Raw genomic sequence first — 17,139 nt, 5'->3', positions numbered from 1 at the left:
GGAGAAGAGAGGGACATGCCCCCCCCCCCGCCCCCCGCCCCCCGCCCCACAAGCCAGACTCTCTACTGTTGTTTTATGTATTTGCTATGTCATTTACTCTTCATGGCAGGCCTATAAGACATCCTCACTTAACAGTTAAGAAAATGAGGTGTAGAAAGTGCAACAATTCACTCAGTCACAAACTGGCCAAGGAACAGAGCTAGGTTTGTCTGCTTCAGATACCCTTTCTGTAAACCGGAGCCTCTTCACACAGGTGAACACAAACTTGCAAGGCCAAGGAATCAGGCAAAAGACCAGCAGGGCCAGGCAGCAACTAACCATTCTGATTTCTGGATCCCTTAGAGGCTCTTTATCTTCCTCTCAGCGCCCAAAAGGGTATGTGCTTTCTCACTGTAAAAGCCTCATCCCATGTGTTGCCGCTCAAAACAAGCTCCCTTTCTACAGACTGACATACCACCGTGACTTGCCTTGTCCGAGTATAGAGCAGTCCCCTAGAGCCAGTTGAGACCAGCAGGGAAGGGCCTGGCTGAGGACAAGCTCTCTGCTGTTGGGGCCCACTAAGGGAGACCCAAACTAGACCTGGGGGACCTCAAGGATCCCCCAATCCAGACTCCGCAGTTAGGAGGAAAAAATCGAGGAGCAGAAAAGGAAGGGGAGTGAGTCACCAAAGGCACTCCCTCCCCCCACCCAAAACAAAACAAAACAAAAAACAAAAACCACTAAGCTCCATAAAAGTGCTTTGGCAAGCAGAGATCTGAAATTCCTGCAACAGCTTGGAGAGGAGGTAACGAAGGTCCTGCCTTCCCACAGAGTCTGTCTTTAGATGCCAGTGCTGCTAAGACTAAAAAGAGCAAAAATGTTTTCTTAGCAAAGTTCAAGCTTGACTCAAATTTTGTACTGTTAGGATGGGGGTTCTGGTGAGGGGCCTCTAAAATGTGAATCATCAGCTCTTCATCAGCAATCCGGGGGTGCGATGTTTGGGGAAAGCACGCCTTCTTGAGACCTTGGATTTGCTCTTTCCTCTGCAGGAAAAGCAGTCCCTGATGTTATAGCACCCACCTACAGCTTCTTATAGCAGCCTTTTGCAGCACCCACAGTCTATAATAGGAATAGAGGAGTCATGATTCTTCTGCCATTGTACCCTTAGGTGGCCCTCTAAACAGACTTGAAGTAGTAGATCCAGCCAGAGCAAAAGAGAACGGGCTATCCAAAGAGTAAAAGTAGCACCCATTACATCACTGTCAGAATGTTTAAAATGTATATGGAGATTGTTATTCATCAAACTTTCCCTCTGGGAACAGATATAGCCCATTGCTCTTTATACGACCAAAGGACTGTGTGTTACCTTCCATTAATATTTCCCTGTCACTCTTCAGTTCCACTTCCACCAATCACCACATTAGAACATAGCCAAAAGACAGGACTTTTTAAAATGTACTTACCTTAATGTGCTCACAGTATTTATAGGTCAACTTCCCCACTGGCTACTTTTAGCGCAGCTGTACAGTGTGTGATGGGGATTTCTTCTCATCCTCTCTGGCATAGGCAAAGTCCTCAGAGAGAGCAGAACCTAGATATGTTTAAACAAAACAGACCAATGACCTTGGGCTATATCATTCACACAGTAGTGGCTGGATAAGCTCCCTAGTCGGTGGGGCCTCTGCTTCTCCCTCTGCCTCTGCCCCTACCACTCGTGCTCTCTCTCGCTGTCTCCCATTCGTCCAACTGCCAGCTACACATCTCTAGGACATCCCACAAACTCCTGACTCCACATGTAAAAAACTGAATTCATCACCTTTTCTATCACCTCCCAATACCCTTCTCTTTTGCGCTGTTCTCTGTCATATTGATGGCACCTTCTAACATGGCCCAAATCAGAGACCTTGGAATCTGCCCTTACTCTTTGCTCCTCCTCACCCAAGGTCCCTCACATCCAATCAATTTCAAGAACTGTCAGTTCCCTCTCTTGAATCCATCCATGTTTCCCCACTCTCACTGCTACAAACCTAGTACAGGTTAAAAGCATCATCTAAATTTGAGATGTCTACCAACTGGTTCTCCTGTCCCTACTTGACTGCTTCCAATCCATTGTTATGCTATACCCATGGATCTTTCAAATATGTATCTAAGGATTTCAAACCCCTCACTAAAAATCCTTCTGTGGCTCCACTCTGCTTTTAGGATGAAGTCCAATTGTCTTAACCAACTGAAGAGACTCTACATGACTTGTCTCCCATATACTTTTCCAGCCTCATCTCTCACCAGAATTCCTTTATGTTTCATGTAATATAACAGCCACAGTGAATCTCTCTGATCTTCAAACTTGATGTCTCTCTTGCCTCCTAGCCTTCCTGGAATCACAGAATTATATAGAGAAAACAGACTGAAAAATACCCAAATTGGGGCTTTCCACCAACTTCATTCTTATCTTTGGAAAATTCAATCCAATTCAATGAACATTTATTGAGTGCCCACCAAGGGTAAAACAATACCTTACCAGCTGCAAAGACACTTACTATGTAAGACATATCCCATGCCTATGGAATTTGCAATTTCGTTGCTCCTCTTGAACCTGAGTTTAAAAGTTCAAGTTTCTGAAGTCTTCCTCGAACTTAAGTTCAAGCCACACAAAGAAACTATCTGTCCCTGGCACAACTGGTTTGTACCTATATTCACTTTCACCAGAATGTTTCACCCCCTTCTCTACCAAGCCAGGGCCGACATACCTTCTCCCTAGCTCTATACCTCAAAGAAGCCCCAACTGGTTGTTAATGGCTAGATTACAAAACTCTGTTGGCTTTTTCAGCTGTTGCTTAAGTTACTCCATCTGGTCTTGATCACCCAATATTCCCAGGAGCCAGAAACCCTGCATTTAGTAGCTATGTGGGGTGTTGGATTTTTAAGTTTAAAAGAGTGGGGCTCAGAAAAGGGGTAGAGGGAAGAGTCACCTTGAAGAAATTTAATACCCAGCATTTCTGATTGGCCCTGGCCACAGGAATAGAGCAAAAACAATGGAGCTAGGCAAAAAACACCTATCTAGAATCAAAAGACTATATTTTATGTCTTTGTTGAGTTAGGAATGTGATTTCATAAAGGAGACATGATCTTGGTGATAGTGTTCTCTCTTCTTGGCAGATGACTAGAAAGCGTCATATTACTGGGCAGACAAATGACAAAACATCATCCCTTCCTCCTGACTAGAGGCAGACTTTGTACAGAGCATGTGCTGCATGTCCCCATATAGCTGGCCCGTGTACACCTCTATGCCTTCTAAAGTCATAGCTATCATAACATAAATGGAATACACTTTCTCATGTTTCTCACCACTCAGCTCTGAACAAGAGAGAAACAGAGAAAGTTATTATAACACACTTTCTCTACTTGGAAACTCATATGAAGTTTCCTATGCCTTGAACTTTCATCATCTGTTCATAATGGCCAATTCTGACCCACCTATCTACCCTCAGTGAGGCAGAAATTTGAACTGTTCTCAAATATAACAAATACAATTCTTGGCAATCAGAGTTTTACCCAGAGGTAGTAATAAAGCATTATCATCCCAGTCCAATGACTATCAATAGAGAGAAGCAACATGAAAGTGTCAAATAGGGAAGAGAGCATGCTACAGCTGGGTTTAAACACTAAAAACTAAGGAATAGGATACAGAGAATCAAGTGGCCATTTGTCCTATGTCTTACTCCTTTGGTTTTTTTAGGTTGATTTGATTCCCATCTATTTCAAGGTACGGCATATTCTAGTTGAATCTGGTTTGGGAAGCAATTAAGGATTCTGGGCGCTTCTTTCAAGGGAGGCCCTGGGCTTTAGTTTAGCTGAGTGTTCCTAGATTTAAGATACCTTTCCTCCCACGTATCACAAAGGAGGTTTGTGAGTGTATGTTGAACAGCAACAGTTGGAAGCAAGAGAGTCAAAAGATTGGATATGGTATCAACCCTATGTTTCACCTGCATCCTTAGAAGCGTGAAGATTCAGCTGCTATGGTAGCAAAACCTCCCACAGAACTGTACATAGAGTGACTTTCATACTTGCCACACCTTTGACATGGCTTTGTTAACCCCTGCATTCCCTCTAAGAACCTGTCAGTAAGTCTTTCAGACAGCATCAGATGAGGAAATTATGGTTTGCAGGCCAAAGATACTGAGTTCGGAAACATTTACCAATTACCTCCTCCATGGAGAACGATGGGTTTAGCGTTAGGGTGTAGTAGGTAGGGTGAAGAAGGGCTTGAAAGATGAGAGGCACAGGAAGCTTCCCCTCACAGGAACTTAAAAATGAGGAAATTGACACATACATGAAATAAATAATACAAAAGAGGGACAGAACCCAGATGTCTAGGGTTGTGCTTGCTCAAAGAGAATAAAATTTGTAACTGGTCCTACCATCAGCACCTTTTAAGTGTTTTTCATTCTTCTAGACTAAAACTTTATCATACCAGCCAAGGAGCAATGAGCAGAAATATGCTTCTTGGGCAAGATTCATTTATGTTCTTTTGCTATTCCCAAGACACAGGCCTTGAAGCCTATTTTCAAGTTAAACTAGTTTTGATGTGTGAGGAGATATGGTCAATAAAATAGTAAATAGCCAAATAAATCAAAAAAATTAGAAAGGCCCACAGAGGCCAGGTTAGGATGTATCTGCCCGCAGGTATTTGGGCTCTGCTGCACAGACCTACAGATCCAAGAGGATGCCACATAACTGGGTGCCCCTAGGGTCTTTTCCAGCCTGGGGAGACAGTAATTGCAGGCCTAGCAGGAAGGTCTGTGAAACCAACTGCAGAGCTCCCCAGCACACTGTATTAAATGCCATCAAAACCAGAGGCTTTGCTGATAAGGGAAGTATTGCATTAGACAAAATAAGTCAGGATACTACAAATCCTCAGTCAGACCCACTTCAGCTTGATTGCAATTCTTGACTCCAGGCCTATTTCTGAAAGACATCAGACATGGAAGGAAAACAGTCTGAGAAAAAATACAGCTTATTCCATTTGGAGGATAGAGAATGAGACATGTAACAGATGGAATGGGGAAGGGCAAAGGGCTTAATAAAATTCACTACAGGATTAGGCACTCATTTGATTAAAACCAGCATATGTGGGGCAGAAGCAGAACGAAATGACACCACTCTGACTCATGCTTCAGGGTGTGCAGCCACCACCACGCAGGCAAGACCAGGTGGAAGCCACATACACCATCCCTGCTAAGAAGCATCATAACTAGGGAACTGGACTGTGAAGGTTTGGCCTCGCTCTGTAATGTCATGAGAGTCCTGGCCACAGAAACAACAACTCATCTGGGATAGAAACAGAAGAGCTCAGTTTGCATCCTCAGTGCCAAGCACAGCACTGGACCTATCAGTGCTGAATAACTGTGATTCAGTTAAGTCTAACCTCTTAGTTATGTCCATGATATCTGGAGGGCTTATAGATACATACATTCTGTGACCATATGTCCAGACTTGCCTGATAGTCCCAGTCTCCACTTGGATCAGCAGAATCAGTAATGCCCCCTTCCACTTGCAAAAAGGTATCCGTCTGGACAGCAGATTCTACTTTCCTTTAAGTATACAGTCACCAAAATGAATGTTTTCCACTGATTGGATGAGCACAAACACACACTTTTTCTGTCAGTAACTCCTTAGTCCTTGCAGAACCTGTCTTTGGTCAACTTTGTGAGGCCCTTTGTTCTCTGGTCTCCCTTTTTCTCTCTCACCTATGTCTCCATTGTTCCTTCCATCCCTCTGTGTCCCTCAAGTGTCCTGTCTCAACCCTGGTGGGGCGGAGGAGGGGGGGAGTCGAAGGGGGATACATCAGCTTCTCTGTGTCCTGCGAGTCCAGATTATTTTCATTCCTTCAGAGTCTCAGGGACACCATTGCCAATGCACCTTTCCTTGCTAATATTTATCAGCCTTCATAGTCTGACTTTAATATACTTCTGTGCTGATAGTCTCTACCTTTTTTCCTGACTTATCAGAGACCTCCCCAAGAATGAATGATAATGAAGAGAAAAAAGAAGCAAGGGAGGAAAAAAGCCCTATCTTACTATAAATAAATAAATCCACATAGCTTGAATGAAGTCCTACACATGGGCAAGGAGATGATGGCCTTTTAGCCTTGTGCATTTTTCTTATCTTCCAGAAAGAAATAACTGAACTATGTGCTTGCTTTTTAAGCAGGGAGTCTGATTTATCCTTGGGACTTGTATCTATTTCTTTTTATTTAGTGTAGTGTTCATACCAACAGGATTCAAGAACAAATTCTATTTTGTTCAAGATAAATCATCATTCACTTCAGGAAGCCCAAAACCATCACAAAAATAAAGACAAGTAGGAGGAAAAAGAGATGCTAGTAAGAACTGGATCCATTAATGAGTCTGGGATTCTGATATCTTTTGATGTAAATTTTTTCAACCTTTCTCTCAGACCACAAGTGGGAGTTTATTACCTGGTGTGTTAACTTCTTATGAGCTTCAGGCACCATTACTAATAAGGAAATGATAGCATATCTATTGACTCTGTCTTCATAAAAGGAAGCAAGAGACTCATCTGGCCATATCAGATGCAGGACTAAATTAGGAACCGCAAAAAAAAGAAAAACTCAACTCCACATAGTGTGCAGTTAGAGTCTGAAGACATGGATTGGAATCCCATTCTAACTGTTCCCAGCAGTATGGCCTTGGAAAACCTCTTAGGACCTCAGTCTCTCATCTGTACAATGAGGGGCTCATTTGCTTAAGTTCTACGTATCCCTCAAACTCTATGGTTTGATCCTTTGGTCAGGGAGACTGTCTCCCATCAGCTCCACATGAATGGTATCAAACGTTCATTTTATCTCCTATTCCCATGTTCCACTACTTATCTCCTAACACCCCTAACAGAAGTTCCCTGGGTCTCTATGCTCCCTCACTGCCCCATCCTTCATTGAATCAGATGCTCTGGATTACATAACTTCATTAGGATGATTTCTGGCAAACGAAAACTGTCTCTGCTCATGGTACCTAACTGTGCTTTGACTGTGAGCTCTCTGAGCACAGCAAAACATCTTAGATCAAAGGGTCCATCTGTTTTTAGCTGGAAAATAGAGTTTGAATAACTAAGCTTGCTACAAATTGACCAGCTCAGGTTCACTACTGTGAAATCAATTACTCAGCCTTCCATGTCTCTCCTAAACCAGACTGTGTTCAGGGGATTCAACAATACAACAATTTCAACCCTTGATCATCCTTGGCAAAGAATGTCGATTTATTACACCTGCCCAGAAAGGTACCAACACTCCCTGACTTGCTACTCCTTGATTCAAACTTGACTCCAGACACATTTGCTTACCTAAAAAAACCCTAAACAAAGTATCTGTTACTTATTTTCCCTTAGTGAAAGAAGAGTTTGTGGGATCTCCTCAATAGCATTTAAAAATACTGGTCACAGGGTGCCTGGGTGGCTCAGTTGGTTGAGTGTCTTGACTTCTCCTCAGGTCATGATCTTGGGATCCTGGGATCAGGCCCCACATGGGGCTCCTGGGTCAGCAGGGAATCTGCTTGTCCCTCTCCCTTTCCTTTTGCCCCTCCCCACTCATGCTCTCTCTCTCAAATAAATAAATAAAATCTCGAAAAAAAATTAGTGGTCATAACTCAATTGTACCCTCCCTTCCTATGAGATGAAAACACCTTTAGTCAGACTCAGAGATCTTAAACTCCATTTGGATATCTCCTGAAAGCTCCTTGATAATTACCTCATGGAACTGCTGGAACTAGGAAATGAGATGATGCATGTGAAATGCACAAAGCCCACAACATTATAGGAACTCTGTTTTTTTCCAATGGGTGAGAAAGACACCTTGCAGCAGGTAGCATTGCAGGAATTCTCTTGATGATGGAAGAGGTCTACTGTAAGTGGTAAAGTGGTAGGGGTAAGAGAGAAGGAGTAGATGCATAAGCAAACAGAAAAGTGAAACAGATGTGGAATAGACCATGAGTGCAATGTAGGAAAGTTCTTCCAGACTCTGGTTCCCCAGCATCCCAAATGGCCACACTCATGGAAACCCGGTTTTCTGGTGGGTCTCAAGTTCCATCCACCTACAGACTTCTGCTTCCTGCTCTCTAAATGCTGCAATCATAAGAACATACTCTCTGCTCCCTCGCTCCTAACTGTAATGCCAACATTTCTCCCATGGTGCCAATGACGGTCCTATCTCTACATTTGATTTCTCTGTTCTGAGTAGAAACAGCCACGAGAGATTCTGTTTTATAGATAATTTGATAAATTTCATGATTTTGGAATCCATGCCCATTTAATTCTCTAGGAATTTTATCTACTGCTGCTCTCCCATGTCCAAGGGCCCATGGTTGATATTTTTTCACAGCAATCATGGAAGGCATATACAGACTTACAAATGCTCTCAGTGCCTACCTGAAAACAGCTTCCCACACAAGGAACACCTGCCCTATTTCAAACATCAATGTTGCCTTCCAGCCCCCCTGCCTTGGTAAACTCTGCCTACTAGAAGAGTAGTTCATCCAAAGCCTCCATAATTCTAATTCTTGCTAGGCTGACTCCCCAGCTCCCATACCCTGGCTGTAAGACAGATTCCTCAAGGTTCCTGAATCCCATTCCCTTGTCCCTAAGTGGGTTCAGAGACAGTGGCTAGCCACAAGGCATTCTTGAGAATGAGACTTCCAACCCAAATCTACCAATCACATGAAACCCTTGGGCTGAACTTGTTCCCAGTCTCTTTGCTTGATTTTCTTTCTCTTGCTTCCTCCATCCTTTCCATAATTGCTGCTTTTCTTCCCATTATAGATGAGCCTCTCCTTCCTTCTGTCATTTCCCAAGCTTCTCTGAAGGAATTCTCTGGCAAGTTCTGGCAAGTATAAAAAGTGGAAAGGATGCTGAGGACCAGTCAAACAAACAAGCAAACAAAGAAAATGAAGAAACTAAAGAAAGTATGCATTTGGTTCTAGAAACCACATGCTTCTATGCTATCTTAGGCACTAGAACAGAAGTGTCCCTGGAGAAGGAGTCAAGCCATAAAATTACTTAATACTGAGAATATCAGCAGCACCACAAGGTGATGTTTACCATGATTTTCCTGTACCGAGGGCTGGATTTTCAGCAATTCCTTCCCTGGAGCCAACTTCTTATAGCTTTATGGTCAGAAATAGCTGCATAACTTGGCAAGGCGGCAGGGTGGGGAGGGCGGAATTAGATCCAGGCCCAAGGTATCAGTGGCACTGTGCACAAAAAGCTGGCCCATGGAGGAAAGAAAAACTGGGAACTGCTCTGGCCACTTGGCAGTTTGAGGCTGTCACTTGTTGGAGAAAATGTCTCTGAGGCCTAAGCCATATAAAAAGGGAAGCCTGATACCTCATCTGCCAGCTTTACACTGAATAAGGAAGCCCAGACCATGAAGCTTTTTCCAGTAGCCAGATGGGTAGTATAACAACCTGGCACCAGGCCCTAACCCTCTCTTCACCATGCCCCAGAGGAAAAATATCCCCAGTATGGGGTTCAACAACCAAAATGAGTTTACTGCCTGACCATCTTATCCAAGTTAATGAGAAACCTAGAGGTGCATCCCTGTGTGGTCACCACAGCCTACATTTAAAGTAGAAGGCCCTCACTCTGGGTGAACGCAGCCTTGAAGGTGCACAGCTTGCCTGGAACGTAGGCATGATTTCTGCCCCCACTGCTTCTTGTGCTCAGTTTATAGTGCATAACACACAGCCACACAAAGCTTTCCCATTCCACAGCTCAGGGGATAAAAATAATTAGGTTCAAGACAGAGTGTCAGAAAAGGTAGCAGGAGTCAAGTCTGGGTCAGCCCAAACCAAAGACACAGGAGGAGCAAGAGGAGATAGAAGGAACATAGCGGCACTGTTAGATTCACACTCAAGCCAGGCATGTTTTAAGTTCTCTAAGCACAGCCCTTGAGACCTAACTTACTCCTATTATCAGGCTCAATCACCACCATCTGCCTTTGAGAAAAATTATCAAGAACAATTCATGTTTACTTGCTCTGAATACATGTGAGGATTCAATAGTGATGTGACGTATGAAAAATGGGCTGAGCAATATGGTCACCAATGAAAGAACCAAAAGGAATAAGAGAAACCTCTCAGATCAGGGTGGAATGGTTCCTAAAAGAAGAGGAATGGAACCATACCTCTCCTACCACTGCTCCAAACATGAACAGATAAAAGGTAAAAAGAAGATATTTAAAAGGTGTGCTCTAAAGCAAGATAATGATCTCCTTGTACCAAACTGATTTTAGCTCTTGGGGAGAGAAGCTCAGCCCAAGGCAGGTGCCCTGAGCCAGGCTCACTGTGGGAAATCAGGGATGTGACAGGAGGTTCTACAGCTGCTGACTGAGGTTAGGCCTCCTGTGAAGCTAAAACCTAAGGAGATAGGAGGAAATGAGCACAATCCTGAAATCAAGCTAATGTGACAAGGACCTGATCAAGGCTACCCACAAATGCAGGGACAGGACCTGTGACGATTCAGAGTACTCTCCAACCACAATACCATACCTGGTTCTGAACAGGCGTTCCAAGGGATCTGGGGTAGAGACAACATTCAGAGAGGAATGAGTGAAGAAATAAGGAAGGAGAAAGGGAGAATCTCTTAATAAGAAAAGACAACCAATGAAGGTCAACATTGCAAATGAAAATAATAGAATAATCTAAAAAGTTTTTATGTATTTTCAGAACCCTCAGAGATGAAGAAAGGAATAATATTCATTCAAACAAGGGGGGACACCTGGGTGGCTCAGGGGTTGAGTGTCTGCCTTCGGCTCAGGGCCTGATCCTGGGGTCCTGGGATTCAGTCCTGCATCAGGCTCCCTGCAGGGAGCCTGCTTCTCCCTCTGCCTGTGTCTCTGCCTCTCTCTGATGAGTAAATAAATAATTTTTTGGGGAGATCCCTGGGTGGCGCAGCGGTTTGGCGCCTGCCTTTGGCTCAGGGCGTGATCCTGGAGACCCGGGATCGAGTCCCACATCGGGCTCCTGGTGCATGGAGCCTGCTTCTCCCTCTGCCTGTGTCTCTGCCTCTCTCTCTCTCTCTGTGACTATCATAAATAAATAAAAATTAAAAAAAAAAAATAATAATTTTTTTTTTTTTAAAGCTCAAACATGGGGCACCTGGGTGGCTCAGTCGGTTGAGCGTCTACTTTGGTTCAGGTCATGATCCCAGGGTCCTGGGATCCAGCTCCACGCTGGGCTCCCTGCTCAGTGCAGAGCCTGCTTGCTTTTCCCTTTCCTACTCCCTCTGCCCACTACTTCCCCTGCTTGTGCTCTCTCACTCTCTGTCAAATAAATAAATAAATAAAACCTTTTAAAAAATTAAAATTCAAAAATAGGCACAAATGATATTAGAGGAGATGCATGAAACACATAATAAATGGAAAATAAAGAAACTGAAAACCTTAATAGATGATATTACTTCAAGTCTGTACATACTCAAAAGAAGATTAGGAATTTAAAAATTGCACTGAGAACAAACCACAGAGAAGGAGAAAAAAGTTATGAAAGGGTAGTTAAGAAACCTGGAGAATACATTGAGAAGTTTCAAAATACATCTAATCGGTTCTACAAGAGCAGAGAGTTAAGGGGAGAGAAGCAATATTCAAATGGTGAATGGCTAATAACTTTTGAGAACTGGGGAAAAGAGTCAACAGTTTGAAAAAGGGCCCTGAGAGGCAATGTGAATCAATAAACATAAATCCACAGTCCTAGTGTGTGGTCAAACTACAGAGCATTATAAAAGTTACTAGAGAGAAAAGACAAATTCCTCTGAAGCAATGACAATTAAACTGACAATTAAACTGACAATAGGTGTATCATCAGCAATAATTAATGTCAGAAGAAAATGGAGTAATGTGTTCCACATACTAAAAGAAAATAAATTATCCACCTTGAATTCTGTACCTAGCTATTCAGGTCTAATAGAGTAAGGGAGCTTACCACCCAGAGACTCTCATTGAAAAAACAAGCAAACAAATAAAAAACTAAAGAATGCACTTCAACAAGAAAGAATCCAGGACCACAAATACAAAAAACTGACAAAAATATAATAATGGTATATTTAATCCTTAACCATAAAAATAAGAATTATTTTTGGTTCATCTGTAACCTCAGGTATCAATGCCCTAAGTAACAGATGATAAACAAAAACACAAAATAAGATGACAGAAGTCCAGATACATTATCAAAATACAATATGTATTGTATACATATGTATACAATATGTATACATACATATTGAACTTTTTCAAATAATATACACACTGCCCATCTTACCCATACAATATACAATATGTATTGTATACATTCCATACAAAAATGTAAATGGACTAAGCCCAGAGGTTCACAAAGTATGCCTAGCAGGCCAATTCAAGCCATGTGCATTCATTTATGTACTGTCAGTGGCTATGCTTGAGTAGTTATAACAGAGATACATATACAAGGCCCATAGACTCCAAGATGTTTACTGTCTGGTCCTTTATAGGAAAATGGTACCAATCCCTGGATTAAAGCCACCATGAGAAAATGGGATAAAAGTGTAGGTCAGTTTTTTAAGATCCAAATAGTGCTACTTATAAAAAAAAAAGCATAACTTTAAAAAATCACATCAAACATATGAAAATGAAGAGATAGATATGCCAAGCAAATATTAACCAAAAGAAAGCATACTTAGCAATATTAATATCAAACAATATAAAAGATAATGCAGCAGCATTAACAGAGATAAAGAAATACACTACATAAAGATAAAAAAAAAAACACCTTGAAAAGATGTAACAATCTTGAACTTGTAAGCACATAATTATATAAAGCAAAAGTGACAAATTACAAAGAATACTTTTTCATAACTATAAATACAGAGGTAAACTGTAAAAATATTTCAGAAACTGATAAGCCAATGAATTTTAGTGATATTAAGGAAGATGCAATTAAGATATATAAAAGCTGTGATTCTAGTGGGAATGGGTGGGGTTTCAAAATTACTTAAGGAACTTTTTCAAATAATATACACACTGCCCATCTTACCCAGAGAGGAGAAAAGCGAGAGATCTTTTGAGAGCTGATGTAGTATATCTCTGTTACTGTCAGAAAGAGGGGTCTCCCTTAGGGGTGTGATGCTGTGGTGAAAGAGGTGGAGAACTGTAAGTCTTTCTCAAGGGGGTGGACAGGGGCCAACCTCAATAAGTGCTCTGAAAAGAAACATATGTGGACTTATCAAGTATTTACACCATCTCCAACATGAGTTGTGGCTACCAGAGACACCAAAGGACTAGAATACAAAGAACAAAAGATCTGTTATGATAGCAACACTACCTCTCCTGAATTTTGGGATAGGGTTTCCAATATTAAAATATGTCAGAGCTTTGTCTTAGTAGATCCAGTTTAATTAAATATACAGCTGCTCAAAACAGGAAACATTTTTTTAAGGTATTCAAAGGAATCTATATATTGATTTAAAATTTTGGCCATTCAGCTTTAGGGGAATTTTACCAATAGGTAATATAATAAAAGGCACTCTACCTCATCTAAAAGTTCACTGAGCAAGAGAAACCCAATTTAAGGAAACCACCAAAGGGAACTTTACATATGTGATAAAATAAAATGTAGAGTCCTCAACCAATCAGTTCATCAGTCCTCTTGGTTTCCTCCCTAGCCCTTCTCTATGTGAAGGGATTTATAATAATGTATTCAATATATCAACAATCCCCTTTAACAAAGTAGTTCTCTGTCCATGGAAGTTTATAATAAATATATTTTGAGAATATATACTCAAAGGCAAGAGTAAATAAATTATGTCTAAAATATGGACTAGAGGCACTAGTTCAGAGACTAAAAATACATAATTTGGGGATAATGAGGAGTGTAGTTGAAGGATAATACAAAATCTTAGGGAGGGGCACCTGGATGGTTCAGTCAGTTAAGTGTCTGACTCTTGATTTCAGCTCAGGTCATGATATCAGGATTGTGAGATCTAGCCCCACATCAGGCTCCATGCTGGGCATGGAGCCTGCTTAAGATTCTCTCTCTCCATTACCTTCTGCCCCGCCCCCCCCAAAAAAATATAAATAAATAAGGAAAGAAGTTCAGTTCTGATAAGGAAGACAGAAAATCACTACTTATTCTTGAGTAGGTAGGTGAGTGGCATGTGTAAAAATGATGTTTGTACAAAATAATAGTCCACTATGTGAAAGAAGGATTAAAGAAGGATAAAAGAGGGGTGCCTGGGTGTCTCAGTGGCTAAGTGTCTGCCTTTGGCTCAGGTCATAATCCCAGGGTCCTGGGATTGAGTCCCGCATTGAGTTCCCCATGGGGACCCTGTTTCTCCCTCTTCCTAGGTCTCTGCTGCTCTCTCTGTGTCTCTCATTAAATAAATAAATAAATAAATAAATAAATAAATAAATAAATAAATTTTAAAATTAGGACAAGAGAAGCTAGAAGCCTTTTGGGTAGTCCAGGAGTGAGCTGATGAGGGTGGGGTTTTGGAAGAGGGGCCATAAGAATGAAATGTAACATGAATGAAGACAGAGAAGAAGGAGACAATAGGACTTAATGAATGACTCAACAAGAGAGAAGAAAAAGGAAGGAAGAAGTAAGAAGAGGAAAGAGGAGGAGGAAGGAAGGAGAAGAAAGATGGAAGACCAAAGATGACAATGAGTACATTTATAAAACTGGTCCAGGAATGATGACGGAAGAGAAATCTCTATCTATTCATGGAAAGCTAGTTTTAGGCTCATTGGATTTCAGATAAAAGAGAAAAATCAGGTCAGCAATTGGAAAACACAGGGATTCTCAGTAGCCCACAGGGCCCTGCATCATAATCCCTTGGGTGCCTACTAAAACACAGATTCCAAGGCTCCTCTCCAGACCTACTGAAACACAATCCAGGAATCTGGATTTATTTTAATCCTGGTGGTCCAAGATGCTAGTGAAGGAAAATTTTGAACTTATCTCCTTCCACAGACACACCAAAACTACAACTACATCTGAAACAATTCCTTCTGAAAAAGAACTGAAAACTAGCTGAACAGCTCGTCCACAACAAATAATGAAAGAACCAGTCAAGTGGGGTAGGAGAAGCAGAGATGGAGTCTTGCCAAAAACTCTACCCTTTCTGCTGGAACCCACAATAGGGAGAGGCCTCAAAAGTAAAAAGCTTCTCCTGGAGGAGCAAGGGGTTTGTGTCCACATCAGGTACCCTTGGGACCTGCAGCAGAGAGTCAAGCCCCCAAAGAATCTGGCTTTATTTTTTTTTTAAATATTTTTAAATTTATTTATTCATGAGAGACAGAGAGAGACAGAGAGAGAGAGAGACAGGCAGAGGGAAAAGCAGGCTCCATGTAGGGAGCCCGATGTGGGACTCGATCCTAGGACTCCAGGATCACACCCTGGGCTGAAGGTAGCCCTAAACTGCTGAGCCACCCTGGGCTGCCCCAAGAATCTGGCTTTAAAAACCAACGGGACTTGCATTTAAGGGACCAAAAGGATTATAGGCAACTGAGATTCTTCTTTGAAAGGGCTTACATGCAGAGGTGCCCAGGTGGCTCAGTCAGTTAAGTGAATAACTCTTGATATCAGTTCAGGTCTTAATCTCAGTCTTGATCTCAGGGTTGTGAGTTAAGGCCCCATGATGAGCTCCACACTGGATGTGGAGACTACTTAAAAATAAGTGAATGAATGAATGAATGGCTTGCATGTAGTCTCACTCACCCTAGGACTCAGTATAAAAGCAGCAATTTGAATAGTGCCCTAGACTATATGTGAAGGAATTCATTTGCAAATCTTAAAGCATCTGCTGGAGGGGCAGGAGATAATTGGGACTCTCTGGTAGATGCTATTTTTGTATTCTCTATCTTCCTAGCACAGGAAGACACATGCAGATGCAGCACCATCCCACTACCTTGTAAGTCCAGCGGGGTAAGAGGTTTCAGCACTTCCCTGTTCCCTGGCTAAGGCTGTCAAGCATGAGCAGTCATGGTATTGTCATGCTTCCTTGCTATAGCTGGGGAGTACAGGGGTTGTAGCACACCCCTGCTTCCTGGCTAGGGCCTAACAATGCAAGTGTGCTTGGCATTCTCACACTCCCTTGCTAGGGCTGGCAGATACACATAGATGAGATATCCTACTATATAACTGAAGCTGCTTGCACATGCAGTCAAGGGATTTTCCCACTGCCATGCTGAAGTCAGTGATTGTGCTTCACCCCTTATACTCTCCAGTCCCACACAGGGGATGCCTCTTGATTGCCTAACCCTGATTGCCATGGGGCTTGCATTTCTGGGCTCCACAAGACTGTAACAATCAGAAAGACAGTTCTTAGGAGACTATGACCTCTAGGTCAATTCAGAGACAACAGATTAAAAACGTGTCCTGTGAAAAAGGCCTATTTACTTGTCTTACAGCTTCAGCCTGGGACAGGCTTCAGATTTGACACACATCTAGAGGCTACAGATGCACTCAAGAAGACACCATAATTAAAAAAAAAAAAAAGACACCATAATTGTGTGCTTCCTTGCCCTCACTGTGGCTTGATGACACCTCCTAGAAAGGAGCTTATACATTATCTGGAACCCTGATTTTTTTGCAACTATCACCAGGGATACCTCTAGATCTCCTGGTCTGAAGGCCAGCAGGGTTTAAGATTGTGGCCCCACAGGACTGTATATATTTTTTATATTTTAAAAGCTGCTGCTTGAGGGTCTTGCTTCCAATCTGCCCAAAACTAGGTTCTAAATAAGATCCTTCCCTTCAGATTACTGTCAAGTCTTGGCCTACCCTCAACATCAGGGAGCTATTCAGAATAAATCAGGCTATGCAGACAGTCACAAAGGTTCAAGAGCCAGCCAAAGGCTAGGTCAAGGTTGAATGGAAAGTTTCATCACCTACACAAGGCCACTCCTTCAAGACTGGGAGAAGTAGCAGTTTTGCCTAAATATATAAAACAAACACAGAGAGCCAAGCTAAATGAGAAAATAAAAGAATATGTTCCAAATAAACAAAATAAAATCTCAGAAAAAGACATTAATGAAACAGATATAAGTAATCTACCTGATAAAGAACTCAAAGTAATGGTTATAAAGATGCTTACCTAATTCAAGATAAGAATAAAAGAACA

The 17,139-nt window shown here is 42.0% G+C and overlaps 1 protein-coding gene across 2 annotated transcripts in view; it reads right to left on the bottom strand.

Moving 5' to 3' along the window:
* Positions 1–1,541, bottom strand: part of AKAP6 (A-kinase anchoring protein 6) — a 539,311-nt gene extending 537,770 nt beyond the window's left edge. Inside the window, exon 1 of one of the 2 annotated variants that reach the window (XM_077908985.1) lies at positions 1,443–1,541. The gene's annotated coding sequence lies outside the window, so the exon portion shown is untranslated. The remainder of the gene's footprint in view (positions 1–1,442) is intronic. The other variant, XM_077908989.1, reaches the window with a different exon arrangement.
* Between the last annotated feature and the right edge of the window lie 15,598 nt (positions 1,542–17,139).

The sequence above is a fragment of the Canis aureus genome, chromosome 9, assembly GCF_053574225.1.
Source record: "Canis aureus isolate CA01 chromosome 9, VMU_Caureus_v.1.0, whole genome shotgun sequence".
Taxonomy (NCBI): Eukaryota; Metazoa; Chordata; class Mammalia; order Carnivora; family Canidae; genus Canis; species Canis aureus.
This window is presented reverse-complemented; position numbering and strand designations above follow the sequence as displayed.